At 32.1% G+C, this 7,109-nt stretch overlaps 1 pseudogene; it reads right to left on the bottom strand.

The window, feature by feature from the left end:
* Positions 1 to 3,190: 3,190 nt before the first annotated feature.
* On the bottom strand, positions 3,191 to 4,374 carry LOC122850828 (annotated as a pseudogene).
* Between the last annotated feature and the right edge of the window lie 2,735 nt (positions 4,375 to 7,109).

The following is a 7,109-nucleotide window of genomic DNA, read 5'->3' as shown; positions in this document are numbered from 1 at the left end:
GACTAAGACACTAATTAATACCACCGGTTTGTGAGTGGCGGCTCGATATACTTGGTTGGCAGGTTATGGAAAAATGAAAATCTAATTACGTAGGAAGTTTGGGAATGGTTTAGGCAAGTTTAGGAAATCATTATTATAGTTTAGGAAACAATAGTTAATTAGTTATTAATTAAACAAAAGTAGGCGTATCCTTAGTTGGCAGTATAATAGAAAAAATAAAGTAATAGGTCTAATCGATAGGAAATTTATTGATAAAGTTTAGGAAATCATTATTAGAGTTTAGGAAATTGTATAAATAATTGTAATTAATTATTTTCAATTATAATTTTGAAATTTTAATTAAGAGTGCGCAGTAGTATCTGCGCAAGTATTTTTCTTGCTACTTTCACGGCATTTTGGCGTCGTGACTGTAGTCAGTTAGCCACCTGTCATAATAACAAACACTAACAATGTATATAAAAACAAATATTATAGCAATAAATAATAACAAATATTTTATCAATAAAAAAAAAGACAATAAAAATAAAATCAGTGTGAAATATCAAAAAAATTATACCAGAAATTTTTATCGTTCATTTATAATTCATATAATCAATGTCGTTGTGTAAAATGTCATCAACAAAAATTGTTTATAATTGTTTTACAATTTCTTTTTTTTAATTTTTAATTTTTTCAATGATTAAAATACGATATTTATATGAACGTCAAGTTTTTAAAGATTACAATGATCCAGATGATTAATAAAAAAAATATATAGCTTTAAAAATATTATTAAAACACTTTAAATTCAATTAAACAAGCCAGTAATATAAAATATATCTTTTAAAAAATAATCATTTTGAAAAATTAAATATCAAAGCATTAATAGTGAAAAATTTAAAATCAATGATTAAAAAATAATTAAGATAATGTATATAAGAATAAAATTTAAATGATAGTACGAGCACTTTAAAATGTAATTGTCTTTTTGTTGAATCAATGATATGCTTCAATTCGATTTGATGTGAATGGTAAAAGATAAAGTGATTGTGGATTAGCAAGCACATTGCAAATACCATAATACACATTTCTTGATGTGATATTAACAGCAAGCTCAATTGTCATAAAAACATCACCTTGAAATTCAAAACTAACATGTTCGTCACGTAGAATTATTGTCTAAAACAAATCAAATAAAAAAAAACAATTAACATAGTTATTTTTAAATAAAAAACTTCAGCTGACAAAAACAGCTGTCTTTATTTTTTTTTATGTTAATTAATTATTGTGTTAATTTAACTTGCAAACATAACCAGGTGGTTCATAAATTTTATTATTAACAAAACGACACTGTGACTGGAAATTTTGATTTACAAATGTCTTAAGAATTTTTTTATAATCATACGACATGTCATGATGCATCATCATACCATCTGGACCATTTGAGTTTGTTAATTCTTGTAAACCATCATCGTTTTTGTTGATGTTATGGATATGATTATATCCAGTTGGGTTTTCAGCAACAACTAGCTCTGTGTCTTTTTTATTTTTTTTTCTTGCTGCACGTTTGTTACAACCAGTGTATGATGCTTTTTGTTGTTGTTCTCATAATAAATTTTGTCGTCATGTGGTGGTAAATGAAGACTACGGGTTGCAGCAACAGCTTCTTCAATAGAACGTTGTCTTTTCAACATTTTTGATGAACCAATTAATTTTACCCAACGTGCTTACCATTGATGATACGCGGCAACACTTCCTGGACCTGATTAAATTATTTGTAAAACAACAATTACACTCTGACAATGATTAGTAATTTTTTTTTTTTTTTAAATACGTGTCATTATTTAAAAAACTCGTCCAGCAAGATCACGTATCTCAAAGTGTATAAATGCAAAGTGATTTTGAACTTTTTTTAATTTAATAATTGGTACACCAGTTGATTTTTGAAATATCTCACGAACTTTTTGATGTGGCATTTCTCTAATGTTAAATTTCTCACAAATATTGCTGATACTTGAAGATAAATTAATTGATAATCAATACATCATTTTATCAAGAAAAAAAAAAAAAATTAATGTTATTTCTTCAATAAAAAATAGTACTTACAGTTTCCATGACTTGTTTATCGACTGGATCAGCCCAATCAACAGCAATTTCATGATCCCAAAGTACAACTTTTCCAGGTATTAATTTACGTTCATCCATTGCTGCTGAACTGTCTACAATTTGAATTGATACTACAAGTTTTATTATGATATTATCATTATTATTAAAAAATTGTCATTAATAAATTTTAATGTAGTAGAATTCTACATACATTTTAATGTAGTACGACATAAATTTGATACTAATGATGATAAATTGACATGTTTTGGTGCAAATAAATGTAATTGTTATAAACAACCAGTTGCTTCAGCTTGTGTACAAGTGGGTTTTCATGATGTTGCATTATACCACATGCACATAAAAATGATGAACGTGCCATACTTATTGATGATGTATGTACCTTGCAATTCAGGACCAATTGTTGTGCTGATAATAATTTACCAATACATTGATAAATATCAACATATGAAAATGATACATTTAGCAATAATGTTAATACAACTGATAAAGTTGGTTCAATATAGCCACGATAGATTGGACCACTAGAATCAGCAATTAATGATAATGCATATAATGACCATACTTGTACAACTGGTGATGAATTATCTTGTGCCAATGCACCAGCTCTACCTTCAAGTGTTATTTGCATGTAAATTACCACGTGATTTTTCACTTTCCAATTTTCCTGGTGATTTTGGATATGAATTTTTTCATAATAATAACATTCTTAGTCATAAACCTTTAACAACACCAGTACCAAGTGTCATTATTGAACCAATTAACAACCAACTTGCATGTATTTTATTTAATGCAAGACGACTATGAGTATTTGCTGTACGTAATCATTTTTCAGCAGTATTAAATATTATTTTACCTTTTGTATGTGGTATACCAAGTGATGATAAAAGTACACAACCAATTATTGCTGATAGAGCACAACTATAACCAGATATTTCTTTATTATTACATGTCATTTTACATATTTTTTCAATAAAATTATCAATTAATGGTGTTATTTGACTTGGTACTGCAACACATACACAACGTAAACACCAAGACCAATTATTAAATTACCTATTTCTTGTAATGCACATACTAACAAATGTTGACTGTATAATGTTTCTTGATTTGAATCTTTAGCATTTTCACAACTAAAACCAATGGAATTCATTTATTTTAATATTTCACGACATGCATTTGTTTGTGTACCTTCACCATTTACGTGAATATACAGCATCAACATGTGAATTTGCTGCTTTTGGATTAGCATCTAATTCCAATACATGATATTTGTATCCCAAGCCATGCCACCAAGTATTTGTACAAATGCATGTGCACCAACACGTACTGATTAACTAATGTTGAATTACCTTTTATTATTTCACCAGTACCTTTTAAAAAACCACTACCAGTACCACGTAATGAAAAACTCGACATTATATATATTTAATACATCAAGTGATGTTGTTTTATTATTATTATTACCACCATTACCACCACAATTATCATCACCACCATCACTTAATGATGATGAAATATTTTTATGATTATTTTTATTAAATAATGTTTGAGATGATGATAGTTGTGTCATTGCAACAAGTGTACCTAGTAATTTGGCAACTGAACAACGTACTCGATAATTTATGTCTTCAAATGCACGAAAACATATTGATGCCATACTTTCAATTTCATTTATACATAAAAATGGTGTATGATTTAACATTTCAACATTTTGCTGATGCACATCTGACAGCCATAACACGATCAGTCATACAATTTAATGATGCTTCATATGTATCTTTATGTACATTTGTTATTGCTGTACTCATACTTTTTCAAGTGTATTCATTATTTCAATACGTGCTTGTGAATCAGATGAACGTAATGAACGTCCATCATTCTACCTAATTTTTCATACATTGCACCAACACAACATGTTGCTGATAATTTTGTTGGTAAAAAACTTGGTGTATCGTCTTTATTTTTTAATATATCATAGCATTTATTAATAGTATCAAATAATAAAAATGTATCACCAGCACTAAATAATGTTGCAAGACCTTTTGCAATGAGACATCGTGTTAGTGGTTCTGGTGAATTTTGCATACATCTGTTAATTGTTCAACCAATTTTTCTTGACATCCTTTAATATCATTTTTTTGTGCTGCAATAAGTACCTTGTTTAAAAATCTTGACCATTCAAATATAAATACTGGACGTTTTGCTTCTGGTGTTTCATTCAATGCATCCTCATTCAGGGTCAAACGAGGACTCAAATCCATCATCATTTTTATTTTTTATGAATTATTCTCTTTGCATTTATGTGTGTCTGTTTATAAAAAACAAAAAAAATATTCATTAATTAAAAATAAATTAATAACTTGTTAGTTGTTACGTTTATTTATTCAACAATCATCAAATTTACCGCTGCTTTATGTACACTTGTCAAAACTTGATGTAGCAATGACAAAATCAGCAATTATGTTGTCTTATGAAAAACAAAAAAAAGTATTTATTATTAATAAATAAATTGACTTTATTGTTTGCAATTTTTGATATTTCACATTGATTTTTATTGCTTATTTTTTTTATTGATAAAATATTTGTTATTATTTATTGCTATAATATTTGTTTTTATATACATTGTTAGTGTTTGTTATTATGACAGGTGGCTAACTGACTACAGTCACGACGCCAAAATGCCGTGAAAGTAGCAAGAAAAATACTTGCGCAGATACTACTGCGCACTCTTAATTAAAATTTCAAAATTATAATTGAAAATAATTAATTACAATTATTTATACAATTTCCTAAACTCTAATAATGATTTCCTAAACTTTATCAATAAATTTCCTATCGATTAGACCTATTACTTTATTTTTTCTATTATACTGCCAACTAAGGATACGCCTACTTTTGTTTAATTAATAACTAATTAACTATTGTTTCCTAAACTATAATAATGATTTCCTAAACTTGCCTAAACCATTCCCAAACTCCCTACGTAATTAGATTTTCATTTTTCCATAACCTGCCAACCAAGTATATCGAGCCGTGAGTGGCCTCGGTAGTGACATCCATTTTCGCCTGAATGTCAGTGTTGACTTGGTAGACATCCACCACGAGTGGATAATCCGGATTCCTACCCTGGCTACGACAGATTCGTATCCCCTACTTCGACACTCCAACCGGAGAGTCGCATCGAGTTGTGCGCACAGATGGTCGTATGGAGTGGGTCAAACGGGAGTGGGGATAGAGAGTCCATAAAACTGGTGATCGCTGGCATCTCACTGCCAGTCGTCGGCCGGCTCTCGGAGCTGGCTGATGGCACCGGGACTGGTGACAGTCCGTGGTTGGCTTCCGATAGAGCTAGCTGACTCCTTGGTGGAGTTGGCTGGTGACTTGGTGATGTCGACATGCTCCTATGGAGGAGCTAGTTAATGTCATTGGTGAAGCTGGCATGACTCCTTGGTGGAGTTAGCCGACTTAGACGATGAAGTCGACTAGGTCCTAGGTTGGAGCTAGTTGATGTCACTGATGAGTCCAACCAAGCTCCCGATGCGTGGTGCATGCTCTCGGGGGTGATTTACGATGTCGCTACGCTGTATAGGTTGGACGTTGTATATCACTCGCTCTCTCGCTCTAGTGTGGTTACTTACTGTCAGGGTAACCTATAATCGAGTAGTCAGATGCATAGAGTGGTCCGGCGTAAGACCAGCGTGGCTGCGGATGGACTTTGTGTTCGACTGCTTGGTGCACTAGAGCGAGTAGGCAATAGGAGGATATTCGGTAACGCCTGTGAGGTACGAGTATCCTCGTTCTTGTATTGACTTAGGTTGTGCGAGTGAGTTAAACCAAAGTTAATGATCACGGTAATAACCGCCACCGCGGGGTGAGGTTATTACGTTCCCGGCCAATACTAAAAACGATATACATTTTAGTAATGGTGCCAGAGTGACGTTTTGGAACTAATATGGTGGACCGCGCCCCGCTACCATTTCTTGCTGAACTAGTCGCTACCGAAATGGCCGTCGGCGGCCATTGCTCCTGAAACTACACCACGGTCCGTTGGTTGCCGTTATACACCAGCTGGCTCCCTCCTGGCGGTAAGAGAGGAGGATGGTGAGAAATCCTCGTTGGTCCCATAGTAACTGAGGCTTCTACTTTATCGGTGGAAAAAGACAGTTACAACATATACGTAGAACTTGATATTATTATGTTGCCCCACTTATATCTAAATTTTTCGTTAATGACGCATGCTTTTATTTCAAATTTTTTTCTAAGAAAAAGCCATAAATTTTTTTTATATATTTATATAAACAAAAACCGTTTATAACGATAATATAAACAAGCTCTTTCATCATACATAAGTCAATGACATCCGGTCTCCGTCTCCCATCTCCCGTCTCAAGACTCCCGACTCCCGTCCCCCCATTTTTAATCTCCAGACTCTCAACCTTCATCCCCCAATCTCAACTACACAGACATCCCTCAATCCTCAACATCTTATCTACACCCCTAACTACCCTCAAAAAACTACCCTATATTTTTTTTTTTTTTCCACGAATTTTAATTAAGGGATGATTAATTACGGGATGATATAGAACCGGCCCTGTTTCTCTACTTCAATGTACATATCAGATAACGAAATTCGTTTTAAGCAACCAAAATATATTATTATATATTGAAATATATATTTAACTTTAACTTATATTTAGGCAAATATTTTATATATAATGTACGAAAATACAATATGCATTTTTGAAAATGCCTGCAATTTTCTGACAGTCCTAAGCCTGAGGAAAATGCGAAAGAAAATGTTGAGGGAGGGGGTTTTGAAAACTAAAATAGAGGAATTTGTGATAGGAACGAACCCCACTGCGATAGTACCGCCCCTATGATCGAAGTTGGATTTTTTTTAGGCTTTAATTCGCCTGAGGAACGAAGTCGGTACCATCCAACTTCTCAAATAAAATACTTTCAATATACTAAATTTTTTTATATTTCCGTTTTGTAGTCAGCTT

The sequence above is a fragment of the Aphidius gifuensis genome, linkage group LG3 (assembly GCF_014905175.1).
Source record: "Aphidius gifuensis isolate YNYX2018 linkage group LG3, ASM1490517v1, whole genome shotgun sequence".
Lineage (NCBI taxonomy): Eukaryota > Metazoa > Arthropoda > Insecta > Hymenoptera > Braconidae > Aphidius > Aphidius gifuensis.
This window is presented reverse-complemented; position numbering and strand designations above follow the sequence as displayed.